General features: G+C 31.5%; 6 non-coding genes across 6 annotated transcripts; all 6 read right to left on the minus strand.

Annotated features, from left to right (window-relative positions):
• Positions 1 to 1,553: 1,553 nt before the first annotated feature.
• On the minus strand, positions 1,554 to 1,626 carry TRNAT-UGU (transfer RNA threonine (anticodon UGU)). Its single transcript has one exon. It is a non-coding gene; the product is annotated as a tRNA-Thr (tRNA).
• A 3,971-nt stretch (positions 1,627 to 5,597) lies between these two features.
• On the minus strand, positions 5,598 to 5,670 carry TRNAT-CGU (transfer RNA threonine (anticodon CGU)). The gene has a single exon. It is a non-coding gene; the product is annotated as a tRNA-Thr (tRNA).
• Positions 5,671 to 6,941: 1,271 nt separating this feature from the next.
• TRNAT-CGU (transfer RNA threonine (anticodon CGU)) lies at positions 6,942 to 7,014 on the minus strand. The gene has a single exon. It is a non-coding gene; the product is annotated as a tRNA-Thr (tRNA).
• A 1,271-nt stretch (positions 7,015 to 8,285) lies between these two features.
• On the minus strand, positions 8,286 to 8,358 carry TRNAT-CGU (transfer RNA threonine (anticodon CGU)). The gene has a single exon. It is a non-coding gene; the product is annotated as a tRNA-Thr (tRNA).
• Positions 8,359 to 12,353: 3,995 nt separating this feature from the next.
• TRNAT-UGU (transfer RNA threonine (anticodon UGU)) lies at positions 12,354 to 12,426 on the minus strand. The gene has a single exon. It is a non-coding gene; the product is annotated as a tRNA-Thr (tRNA).
• A 1,298-nt stretch (positions 12,427 to 13,724) lies between these two features.
• TRNAT-UGU (transfer RNA threonine (anticodon UGU)) lies at positions 13,725 to 13,797 on the minus strand. Its single transcript has one exon. It is a non-coding gene; the product is annotated as a tRNA-Thr (tRNA).
• Between the last annotated feature and the right edge of the window lie 660 nt (positions 13,798 to 14,457).

The following is a 14,457-nucleotide window of genomic DNA, read 5'->3' on the forward strand; positions in this document are numbered from 1 at the left end:
TGGTCCAATAAAAGATAACACAAATATTTTCAAATATGCACTTGAAACCAGTCAATAGATTAGACTGAATGTGATGTGTCTTTCCAATTTGGCTATATACATCATCTTCTCATTTAGCGTAGTAAAGCGGAGTATTGCAATACAGGGTGCTGCAACTTAAGTTTTAGCATCTGTAACAATAAGGAAGCATCAGGCCCCAGTGAGATTTGACCCCTGGTTTACAAGACCAGTGCTCTAACCCCTCAGCTATGGAGCCATTTGTTTAAGAGCTTCTATACACATTTTGGTTTCTGGTTGAGGATTGAAAACGATACACAGCAAATTTCAAATCTTTTCCGGTAAATGTACTTTTTTCACTAACAATTGTTGTGTTTATGGTCATCTTAAGGTTCTTCAAGATTGCATCAAGACAGTCACATAAAATTGGCAAAGTACTCATAGTCGTCTATAATAGACTAGGAATGAATTACTTTACTTCTTAAAGAGCTGTTGGAGAAAGGCCAGGTTAACATAAAACAAAATATTTTATCCACCTGCCTTATAAAGGAACACTTCAACTTTGGTTTTCATTATACTTTAACACTAATATGACAATTTAAAATGTAAGCTTATGTATAATGTTTTCTTTCAGTTGGTCCTATCTATTGTGATGTTGAATCCTTTTCAGTATTATTTATGGGGACATTTATGAAAACATGTAGAAGTAGTGTAAGACACCTATGTAAATTGGTGAATACAAATGTTTCTAAAACTAGAAAGTAATACATAGCATTTTCTAACTTTTTTTTAGCAAATAAAATCCAATATGTCATTGCATTTTATTAATTGTATCTCTTTGTCCAAAAATCCACTTTTTACAAATGGCCTATTCTGATATATATGCAATATCTATAATTGAGGCATACCTGGTAGACACTTTGAATCAATTTATTTAAATGCATTTTAAAATGAGCTTTTATATGTTAGTGTGGTGTGTATATAATACAGATACAAAATTGGTCATACTTTCCATGGCTTTCCAACTTTAGGATTAATATGGTGGAATTATTTCAAAATGTTACAGCCGGACATTTTTATAGAGTTATTTGTATTCATTAGTAGTCATTATCCTGAGTCTGCTTGCACATGTAGAGTGTATATGTTTTCATGTTCAAATCAGCCTTCAGTTATATCTATTGGCACCTATGTATATCAGTTCAAAAAATCGGTATCAATTGAGCAAGATCAATTCTGATCTATGCAGTGCATGTTAATATGTGCTTTAAATGCTCTTTTTAAAGAAAGATTATTGGAAATCTTTTATATAAATTTTATAATGATGGTGAATAACCATGCTGGGAGTATCAGTTTGTAAGGAAATTGGTCCAATAAAATATAACACAAATATTTTCAAATATGCACTTGAAACCAGTCAATAGATTAGACTGAATGTGATAAGTGTCTTTCCAATTTGGCTATATACATCATCTTCTCATTTAGCGTAGTAAAGCGGAGTATTGCAATACAGGGTGCTGCAACTTAAGTTTTAGCAACTGTAACAATAAGGAAGCATCAGGCCCCAGTGAGATTTGAACTCACGACCCCTGGTTTACAAGACCAGTGCTCTAACCCCTGAGATATGGAGCCATTTGTTCAAGTGTTTTTATACACATTTTGGTTTCTGGTTGAGGATTGAAAACGATATACAGCAAATTTCAAAGCTTTTCCGGTAAATGTACTTTTTTCATTTACAATTGTTGTGTTTATGGTCATCTTAAGGTTCTTCAAGATTGCATCAAGACAGTCCCATAAAATTGGCAAAGTACTCATAGTCGTCTATAATAGACTAGGAATGTATTACTTTACTTCTTAAAGAGCTGTAGGAGAAAGGCCAGGTTAACATAAAACAAAATATTTTATCCACCTGCCTTATAAAGGAACACTTCAACTTTGGTTTTCATTATACTTTAACACTAATATGACAATTTAAAATGTAAGCTTATGTATAATGTTTTCTTTCAGTTGGTCCTATCTATTGTGATGTTGAATCCTTTACTGTATTATTTATGGGGACATTTATGAAAACATGTAGAAGTAGTGTAGGACACCTATGTAAATTGGTGAATAGAAATGTTTCTAAAACTGTAAAAAGTAATACATAGCAATTTCTAACTTTTTTTAGCAAATAAAATCCAATATGTCATTGCATTTGATTAATTGTATCTCTTTGTCCAAAAATCCACTATTTACAAATGGCCTATTCTGATATATATGCAATATCTATAATTGAGGCATACCTGGTTGACACTTTGGATCAATTTATTAAAATGCATTTTAAAATGAGCTTTTATATGTTAGTGTGGTGTGTATATAATACAGATACAAAATTGGTCATACTTTCCATGGCTTTCCAACTTTAGGATTAATATGGTGGAAATATTTCAAAATGTTACAGCTGGAAATTTTTATAGAGTTATTTGTATTCATTAGAAGTCATTTTCCTGACTCTGCTTGCACATGTAGAGTGTATATGCTTTCATGTTCAAATCAGCCTTCAGTTATATCTATTGGCACCTATGTATATCAGTTCAAAAAATCGGTATCAATTGAGCAAGATGAATTCTGATCTATGCAGTGCATGTTGATATGTGCTTTAAATGCTCTTTTTAAAGAAAGATTATTGGAAATCTTTTATATAAATTTTATAATGATGGTGAATAACCATGCTGGGAGTATCAGTTTCTAAGGAAATTGGTCCAATAAAAGATAACACAAATATTTTCAAATATGCACTTGAAACCAGTCAATAGATTAGACTGAATGTGATGTGTCTTTCCAATTTGGCTATATACATCATCTTCTCATTTAGCGTAGTAAAGCGGAGTATTGCAATACAGGGTGCTGCAACTTAAGTTTTAGCAACTGTAACAATAAGGAAGCATCAGGCCCCAGTGAGATTTGACCCCTGGTTTACAAGACCAGTGCTCTAACCCCTCAGCTATGGAGCCATTTGTTTAAGAGCTTCTATACACATTTTGGTTTCTGGTTGAGGATTGAAAACGATACACAGCAAATTTCAAATCTTTTCCGGTAAATGTACTTTTTTCACTAACAATTGTTGTGTTTATGGTCATCTTAAGGTTCTTCAAGATTGCATCAAGACAGTCACATAAAATTGGCAAAGTACTCATAGTCGTCTATAATAGACTAGGAATGAATTACTTTACTTCTTAAAGAGCTGTAGGAGAAAGGCCAGGTTAACATAAAACAAAATATTTTATCCACCTGCCTTATAAAGGAACACTTCAACTTTGGTTTTCATTATACTTTAACACTAATATGACAATTTAAAATGTAAGCTTATGTATAATGTTTTCTTTCAGTTGGTCCTATCTATTGTGATGTTGAATCCTTTTCAGTATTATTTATGGGGACATTTATGAAAACATGTAGAAGTAGTGTAAGACACCTATGTAAATTGGTGAATAGAAATGTTTCTAAAACTAGAAAGTAATACATAGCATTTTCTAACTTTTTTTTAGCAAATAAAATCCAATATGTCATTGGATTTTATTAATTGTATCTACTTGTCCAAAAATCCACTTTTTACAAATGGCCTATTCTGATAAATATGCAATATCTATAATTGAGGCTTACCTGGTAGACACTTTGAATCAATTTATTTAAATGCATTTTAAAATGAGCTTTTATATGTTAGTCTGGTGTGTATATAATACAGATACAAAATTGGTCATACTTTCCATGGCTTTCCAACTTTAGGATTAATATGGTGGAATTATTTAAAAATGTTACAGCCGGACATTTTTATAGAGTTATTTGTATTCATTAGTAGTCATTACCCTGAGTCTGCTTGCACATGTAGAGTGTATTTTCTTTCATGTTCAAATCAGCCTTCAGTTATATCTATTGGCACCTATGTATATCAGTTCAAAAAATCGGTATCAATTGAGCAAGATGAATTCTGATCTATGCAGTGCATGTTGATATGTGCTTTAAATGCTCTTTTTAAAGAAAGATTATTGGAAATCATTTATAAAAATTTTATAATGATGGTGAATAACCATGCTGGGAGTATCAGTTTGTAAGGAAATTGGTCCAATAAAAGATAACACAAATATTTTCAAATAAGTGCTTGAAACCAGTCAATAGATTAGACTGAATGTGATAAGTGTCTTTCCAATTTGGCTATATACATCATCTTCTCATTTAGCGTAGTAAAGCAATATAGGGTGCTGCAACTTAAGTTTTAGCAACTGTAACCAGTGAGATTTGAACTCATGACCCCTCATTTACAAGACCAGCGCTCTAACCCCTGAGCTATGGAGCCATTTGTTTAAGAGCTTTTATACACATTTTGGTTTCTGGTTGAGGATTGAAAACGATATACAGCAAATTTCAAAGCTTTTCCGGTAAATGTACTTTTTTCATTTACAATTGTTGTGTTTATGGTCATCTTAAGGTTCTTCAAGATTGCATCAAGACAGTCCCATAAAATTGGCAAAGTACTCATAGTCGTCTATAATAGACTAGGAATGTATTACTTTACTTCTTAAAGAGCTGTAGGAGAAAGGCCAGGTTAACATAAAACAAAATATTTTATCCACCTGCCTTATAAAGGAACACTTCAACTTTGGTTTTCATTATACTTTAACACTAATATGACAATTTAAAATGTAAGCTTATGTATAATGTTTTCTTTCAGTTGGTCCTATCTATTGTGATGTTGAATCCTTTACTGTATTATTTATGGGGACATTTATGAAAACATGTAGAAGTAGTGTAGGACACCTATGTAAATTGGTGAATAGAAATGTTTCTAAAACTGTAAAAAGTAATACATAGCAATTTCTAACTTTTTATAGCAAATAAAATCCAATATGTCATTGGATTTTATTAATTGTATCTCTTTGTCCAAAAATCCACTTTTTACAAATGGCCTATTCTGATATATATGCAATATCTATAATTGAGGCATACCTGGTAGACACTTTGAATCAATTTATTTAAATGCATTTTAAAATGAGCTTTTATATGTTAGTGTGGTGTGTGTATATAATACAGATACAAAATTGGTCATACTTTCCATGGCTTTCCAACTTTAGGATTAATATGGTGGAATTATTTCAAAATGTTACAGCCGGACATTTTTATAGAGTTATTTGTATTCATTAGTAGTCATTATCCTGAGTCTGCTTGCACATGTAGAGTGTATATGCTTTCATGTTCAAATCAGCCTTCAGTTATATCTATTGGCACCTATGTATATCAGTTCAAAAAATCGGTATCAATTGAGCAAGATGAATTCTGATCTATGCAGTGCATGTTAATATGTGCTTTAAATGCTCTTTTTAAAGAAAGATTATTGGAAATCTTTTATATAAATTTTATAATGATGGTGAATAACCATGCTGGGAGTATCAGTTTGTAAGGAAATTGGTCCAATAAAATATAACTCAAATATTTTCAAATAAGTGCTTGAAACCAGTCAATAGATTAGACTGAATAAGTGTCTTTCCAATTTGGCTATATACATCATCTTCTCATTTAGCGTAGTAAAGCAATATAGGGTGCTGCAACTGTAACAATAAGGAAGCATCAGGCCCCAGTGAGATTTGAACTCACGACACCTTGTTTACGAGACCAATGCTCTAACCCCTGAGCTATGGAGCCATTTGGTTAAGAACTTTTATACACATTTTGGTTTCTGGTTGAGGATTGAAAACAATATACAGCAAATTTCAAATCTTTTGCGGAAAATGAATTATTTTCAATTACAGTTGTTGTGTCTATGGTCATCTTAAGGTTCTTCAAGATTGCATCAAGACAGTCACATAAAATTGGCAAAGTACTCATAGTCGTCTATAATGGACTAGGAATGTATTACTTTACTTCCTAAAGAGCTGTAGGAGAGAGGCAGGTTAACATAAAACAAAATATTTTATCCACCTGCCTTATAAAGGAACACTTCAACTTTGGTTTTCATTATACTTTAACACTAATATGACAATTTAAAATGTAAGCTTATGTATAATGTTTTCTTTCAGTTGGTCCTATCTATTGTGATATTGAATCCTTTTCAGTATTATTTATGGGGACATTTATGAAAACATGTAGAAGTAGTGTAAGACACCTATGTAAATTGGTGAATAGAAATGTTTCTAAAACTAGAAAGTAATACATAGCATTTTCTAACTTTTTTTTAGCAAATAAAATCCAATATGTCATTGGATTTTATTAATTGTATCTACTTGTCCAAAAATCCACTTTTTACAAATGGCCTATTCTGATAAATATGCAATATCTATAATTGAGGCATACCTGGTAGACACTTTGAATCAATTTATTTAAATGCATTTTAAAATGAGCTTTTATATGTTAGTCTGGTGTGTATATAATACATATACAAAATTGGTCATACTTTCCATGGCTTTCCAACTTTAGGATTAATATGGTGGAATTATTTCAAAATGTTACAGCCGGACATTTTTATAGAGTTATTTGTATTCATTAGTAGTCATTACCCTGAGTCTGCTTGCACATGTAGAGTGTATTTGCTTTCATGTTCAAATCAGCCTTCAGTTATATCTATTGGCACCTATCTATATCAGTTCAAAAAATCGGTATCAATTGAGCAAGATGAATTCTGATCTATGCAGTGCATGTTGATATGTGCTTTAAATGCTCTTTTTAAAGAAAGATTATTGGAAATCTTTTATATAAATTTTATAATGATGGTGAATAACCATGCTGGGAGTATCAGTTTGGAAGGAAATTGGACCAATAAAAGATAACACAAATATTTTCAAATATGCACTTGAAAACAGTCAATAGATTAGACTGAATGTGATAAGTGTCTTTCCAATTTGGCTATATACATCATCTTCTCATTTAGCGTAGTAAAGCAATATAGGGTGCTGCAACTGTAACAATAAGGAAGCATCAGGCCCCAGTGAGATTTGAACTCACGACACCTTGTTTACGAGACCAATGCTCTAACCCCTGAGCTATGGAGCCATTTGGTTAAGAACTTTTATACACATTTTGGTTTCTGGTTGAGGATTGAAAACAATATACAGCAAATTTCAAATCTTTTGCGGAAAATGAATTATTTTCAATTACAGTTGTTGTGTTTATGGTCATCTTAAGGTTCTTCAAGATTGCATCAAGACAGTCACATAAAATTGGCAAAGTACTCATAGTCGTCTATAATGGACTAGGAATGTATTACTTTACTTCCTAAAGAGCTGTAGGAGAGAGGCAGGTTAACATAAAACAAAATATTTTATCCACCTGCCTTATAAAGGAACACTTCAACTTTGGTTTTCATTATACTTTAACACTAATATGACAATTTAAAATGTAAGCTTATGTATAATGTTTTCTTTCAGTTGGTCCTTTCTATTGTGATATTGAATCCTTTTCAGTATTATTTATGGGGACATTTATGAAAACATGTAGAAGTAGTGTAAGACACCTATGTAAATTGGTGAATAGAAATGTTTCTAAAACTAGAAAGTAATACATAGCATTTTCTAACTTTTTTTTAGCAAATAAAATCCAATATGTCATTGGATTTTATTAATTGTATCTACTTGTCCAAAAATCCACTTTTTACAAATGGCCTATTCTGATAAATATGCAATATCTATAATTGAGGCATACCTGGTAGACACTTTGAATCAATTTATTTAAATGCATTTTAAAATGAGCTTTTATATGTTAGTCTGGTGTGTATATAATACAGATACAAAATTGGTCATACTTTCCATGGCTTTCCAACTTTAGGATTAATATGGTGGAATTATTTCAAAATGTTACAGCCGGACATTTTTATAGAGTTATTTGTATTCATTAGTAGTCATTACCCTGAGTCTGCTTGCACATGTAGAGTGTATTTGCTTTCATGTTCAAATCAGCCTTCAGTTATATCTATTGGCACCTATGTATATCAGTTCAAAAAATCGGTATCAATTGAGCAAGATGAATTCTGATCTATGCAGTGCATGTTGATATGTGCTTTAAATGCTCTTTTTAAAGAAAGATTATTAGAAATCATTTATATAAATTTTATAATGATGGTGAATAACCATGCTGGGAATATCAGTTTGTAAGGAAATTGGACCAATAAAAGATAACACAAATATTTTCAAATATGCACTTGAAACCAGTCAATAGATTAGACTGAATGTGATAAGTGTCTTTCCAATTTGGCTATATACATCATCTTCTCATTTAGCGTAGTAAAGCAATATAGGGTGCTGCAACTGTAACAATAAGGAAGCATCAGGCCCCAGTGAGATTTGAACTCACGACACCTTGTTTACGAGACCAATGCTCTAACCCCTGAGCTATGGAGCCATTTGGTTAAGAACTTTTATACACATTTTGGTTTCTGGTTGAGGATTGAAAACAATATACAGCAAATTTCAAATCTTTTGCGGAAAATGAATTATTTTCAATTACAGTTGTTGTGTCTATGGTCATCTTAAGGTTCTTCAAGATTGCATCAAGACAGTCACATAAAATTGGCAAAGTACTCATAGTCGTCTATAATGGACTAGGAATGTATTACTTTACTTCCTAAAGAGCTGTAGGAGAGAGGCAGGTTAACATAAAACAAAATATTTTATCCACCTGCCTTATAAAGGAACACTTCAACTTTGGTTTTCATTATACTTTAACACTAATATGACAATTTAAAATGTAAGCTTATGTATAATGTTTTCTTTCAGTTGGTCCTATCTATTGTGATATTGAATCCTTTTCAGTATTATTTATGGGGACATTTATGAAAACATGTAGAAGTAGTGTAAGACACCTATGTAAATTGGTGAATAGAAATGTTTCTAAAACTAGAAAGTAATACATAGCATTTTCTTACTTTTTTTTAGCAAATAAAATCCAATATGTCATTGGATTTTATTAATTGTATCTACTTGTCCAAAAATCCACTTTTTACAAATGGCCTATTCTGATAAATATGCAATATCTATAATTGAGGCATACCTGGTAGACACTTTGAATCAATTTATTTAAATGCATTTTAAAATGAGCTTTTATATGTTAGTCTGGTGTGTATATAATACATATACAAAATTGGTCATACTTTCCATGGCTTTCCAACTTTAGGATTAATATGGTGGAATTATTTCAAAATGTTACAGCCGGACATTTTTATAGAGTTATTTGTATTCATTAGTAGTCATTACCCTGAGTCTGCTTGCACATGTAGAGTGTATTTGCTTTCATGTTCAAATCAGCCTTCAGTTATATCTATTGGCACCTATCTATATCAGTTCAAAAAATCGGTATCAATTGAGCAAGATGAATTCTGATCTATGCAGTGCATGTTGATATGTGCTTTAAATGCTCTTTTTAAAGAAAGATTATTAGAAATCATTTATATAAATTTTATAATGATGGTGAATAACCATGCTGGGAGTATCAGTTTGTAAGGAAATTGGTCCAATAAAAGATAACACAAATATTTTCAAATATGCACTTGAAACCAGTCAATAGATTAGACTGAATGTGATAAGTGTCTTTCCAATTTGGCTATATACATCATCTTCTCATTTAGCGTAGTAAAGCGGAGTATTGCAATATAGGGTGCTGCAACTTAAGTTTTAGCAACTGTAACAAGTGAGATTTGAACTCATGACCCCTCATTTACAAGACCAGTGCTCTAACCCCTGAGCTATGGAGCCATTTGTTTAAGAGCTTTTATACACATTTTGGTTTCTGGTTGAGGATTGAAAACGATATACAGCAAATTTCAAAGCTTTTCCGGTAAATGTACTTTTTTCATTTACAATTGTTGTGTTTATGGTCATCTTAAGGTTCTTCAAGATTGCATCAAGACAGTCCCATAAAATTGGCAAAGTACTCATAGTCTTCTATAATAGACTAGGAATGTATTACTTTACTTCTTAAAGAGCTGTAGGAGAAAGGCCAGGTTAACATAAAACAAAATATTTTATCCACCTGCCTTATAAAGGAACACTTCAACTTTGGTTTTCATTATACTTTAACACTAATATGACAATTTAAAATGTAAGCTTATGTATAATGTTTTCTTTCAGTTGGTCCTATCTATTGTGATGTTGAATCCTTTACTGTATTATTTATGGGGACATTTATGAAAACATGTAGAAGTAGTGTAGGACACCTATGTAAATTGGTGAATAGAAATGTTTCTAAAACTGTAAAAAGTAATACATAGCAATTTCTAACTTTTTTTAGCAAATAAAATCCAATATGTCATTGCATTTGATTAATTGTATCTCTTTGTCCAAAAATCCACTTTTTACAAATGGCCTATTCTGATATATATGCAATATCTATAATTGAGGCATACCTGGTTGACACTTTGGATCAATTTATTAAAATGCATTTTAAAATGAGCTTTTATATGTTAGTGTGGTGTGTATATAATACAGATACAAAATTGGTCATACTTTCCATGGCTTTCCAACTTTAGGATTAATATGGTGGAAATATTTCAAAATGTTACAGCTGGAAATTTTTATAGAGTTATTTGTATTCATTAGAAGTCATTTTCCTGAGTCTGCTTGCACATGTAGAGTGTATATGCTTTCATGTTCAAATCAGCCTTCAGTTATATCTATTGGCACCTATGTATATCAGTTCAAAAAATCGGTATCAATTGAGCAAGATGAATTCTGATCTATGCAGTGCATGTTGATATGTGCTTTAAATGCTCTTTTTAAAGAAAGATTATTGGAAATCTTTTATATAAATTTTATAATGATGGTGAATAACCATGCTGGGAGTATCAGTTTGTAAGGAAATTGGTCCAATAAAAGATAACACAAATATTTTCAAATATGCACTTGAAACCAGTCAATAGATTAGACTGAATGTGATAAGTGTCTTTCCAATTTGGCTATATACATCATCTTCTCATTTAGCGTAGTAAAGCGGAGTATTGCAATACAGGGTGCTGCAACTTAAGTTTTAGCAACTGTAACAATAAGGAAGCATCAGGCCCCAGTGAGATTTGACCCCTGGTTTACAAGACCAGTGCTCTAACCCCTCAGCTATGGAGCCATTTGTTTAAGAGCTTCTATACACATTTTGGTTTCTGGTTGAGGATTGAAAACGATACACAGCAAATTTCAAATCTTTTCCGGTAAATGTACTTTTTTCACTAACAATTGTTGTGTTTATGGTCATCTTAAGGTTCTTCAAGATTGCATCAAGACAGTCACATAAAATTGGCAAAGTACTCATAGTCGTCTATAATAGACTAGGAATGAATTACTTTACTTCTTAAAGAGCTGTAGGAGAAAGGCCAGGTTAACATAAAACAAAATATTTTATCCACCTGCCTTATAAAGGAACACTTCAACTTTGGTTTTCATTATACTTTAACACTAATATGACAATTTAAAATGTAAGCTTATGTATAATGTTTTCTTTCAGTTGGTCCTATCTATTGTGATTTTGAATCCTTTACTGTATTATATATGGGGACATTTATGAAAACATGTAGAAGTAGTGTAGGACACCTATGTAAATTGGTGAATAGAAATGTTTCTAAAACTGTAAAAAGTAATACATAGCAATTTCTAACTTTGTTTAGCAAATAAAATCCAATATGTCATTGGATTTTATTAATTGTATCTCTTTGTCCAAAAATCCACTTTTTACAAATGGCCTATTCTGATATATATGCAATATCTATAATTGAGGCATACCTGGTAGACACTTTGAATCAATTTATTTAAATGCATTTTAAAATGAGCTTTTATATGTTAGTGTGGTGTGTATATAATACAGATACAAAATTGGTCATACTTTCCATGGCTTTTCAAGTTTAGGATTAATATGGTGGAATTATTTAAAAATGTTACAGCCGGACATTTTTATAGAGTTATTTGTATTCATTAGTAGTCATTATCCTGAGTCTGCTTGCACATGTAGAGTGTATATGCTTTCATGTTCAAATCAGCCTTCAGTTATATCTATTGGCACCTATGTATATCAGTTCAAAAAATCGGTATCAATTGAGCAAGATGAATTCTGATCTATGCAGTGCATGTTGATATGTGCTTTAAATTCTCTTTTTAAAGAAAGATTATTGGAAATCTTTTATATAAATTTTATAATGATGGTGAATAACCATGCTGGGAGTATCAGTTTGTAAGGAAATTGGTCCAATAAAATATAACACAAATATTTTCAAATATGCACTTGAAACCAGTCAATAGATTAGACTGTATGTGATAAGTGTCTTTCCAATTTGGCTATATACATCATCTTCTCATTTAGCATAGTAAAGCGGAGTATTGCAACTTAAGTTTTAGCAACTGTAACAATAAGGAAGCATCAGGCCCCAGTGAGATTTGAACTCACGACCCCTGGTTTACAAGACCAGTGCTCTAACCCCTGAGATATGGAGCCATTTGTTCAAGTGTTTTTATACACATTTTGGTTTCTGGTTGAGGATTGAAAACGATATACAGCAAATTTCAAAGCTTTTCTGGTAAATGTACATTTTTCAAGTAGAATTGTTGTGTTTATGGTCATCTTAAGGTACTTCAAGATTGCATCAAGACAGTCACATAAAATTGGCAAAGTACTCATAGTCGTCTATAATAGACAAGGAATGTATTACTTTGCTTCTTAAAGAGCTGTAGGAGAAAGGCCAGGTTAACATAAAACAAAATATTTTATCCACCTGCCTTATAAAGGAACACTTCAACTTTGGTTTTCATTATACTTTAACACTAATATGACAATTTAAAATGTAAGCTTATGTATAATGTTTTCTTTCAGTTGGTCCTATCTTTTGTGATGTTGAATCCTTTTCTGTATTATTTATGGGGTTTTATGAAAACAAGTAGAAGTAGTGTAGGACACCTATGTAAATTGGTGAATAGAAATGTTTCTAAAACTGTAAAAAGTAATACATAGCAATTTCTAACTTTTTTTAGCAAATAAAATCCAATATGTCATTGCATTTTATTAATTGTATCTCTTTGTCCAAAAATCCACTTTTTACAAATGGCCTATTCTGATATATATGCAATATCTATAATTGAGGCATACCTGGTAGACACTTTGAATCAATTTATTTAAATGCATTTTAAAATGAGCTTTTATATGTTAGTGTGGTGTGTGTATATAATACAGATACAAAATTGGTCATACTTTCCATGGCTTTCCAACTTTAGGATTAATATGGTGGAATTATTTCAAAATGTTACAGCCGGACATTTTTATAGAGTTATTTGTATTCATTAGTAGTCATTATCCTGAGTCTGCGTGCACATGTAGAGTGTATATGCTTTCATGTTCAAATCAGCCTTCAGTTATATCTATTGGCACCTATGTATATCAGTTCAAAAAATCGGTATCAATTGAGCAAGAAAAATTCTGATCTATGCAGTGCATGTTAATATGTGCTTTAAATGCTCTTTTTAAAGAAAGATTATTGGAAATCTTTTATATAAATTTTATAATGATGGTGAATAACCATGCTGGGAGTATCAGTTTGTAAGGAAATTGGTCCAATAAAATATAACACAAATATTTTCAAATATGCACTTGAAACCAGTCAATAGATTAGACTGTATGTGATAAGTGTCTTTCCAATTTGGCTATATACATCATCTTCTCATTTAGCATAGTAAAGCGGAGTATTGCAATACAGGGTGCTGCAACTTAAGTTTTAGCAACTGTAACAATAAGGAAGCACCAGGCCCCAGTGAGATTTGAACTCACAACCCCTGGTTTACAAGACCAGTGCTCTAACCCCTGAGATATGGAGCCATTTGTTCAAGAGCTTTTATACACATTTTGGTTTCTGGTTGAGGATTGAAAACGATATACAGCAAATTTCAAAGCTTTTCGGGTAAATGTACATTTTTCAAGTAGAATTGTTGTGTTTATGGTCATCTTAAGGTACTTCAAGATTGCATCAAGACAGTCACATAAAATTGGCAAAGTACTCATAGTCGTCTATAATAGACAAGGAATGTATTACTTTGCTTCTTAAAGAGCTGTAGGAGAAAGGCCAGGTTAACATAAAACAAAATATTTTATCCACCTGCCTTATAAAGGAACACTTCAACTTTGGTTTTCATTATACTTTAACACTAATATGACAATTTAAAATGTAAGCTTATGTATAATGTTTTCTTTCAGTTGGTCCTATCTTTTGTGATGTTGAATCCTTTTCTGTATTATTTATGGGGTTTTATGAAAACAAGTAGAAGTAGTGTAGGACACCTATGTAAATTGGTGAATAGAAATGTTTCTAAAACTGTAAAAAGTAATACATAGCAATTTCTAACTTTTTTTAGCAAATAAAATCCAATATGTCATTGCATTTTATTAATTGTATCTCTTTGTCCAAAAATCCACTTTTTACAAATGGCCTATTCTGATATATATGCAATATCTATAATTGAGGCATACCTGGTAGACACT

The sequence above is a fragment of the Taudactylus pleione genome, unplaced genomic scaffold (assembly GCF_031769625.1).
Source record: "Taudactylus pleione unplaced genomic scaffold, aTauple2 ptg000109l, whole genome shotgun sequence".
Lineage (NCBI taxonomy): Eukaryota > Metazoa > Chordata > Amphibia > Anura > Myobatrachidae > Taudactylus > Taudactylus pleione.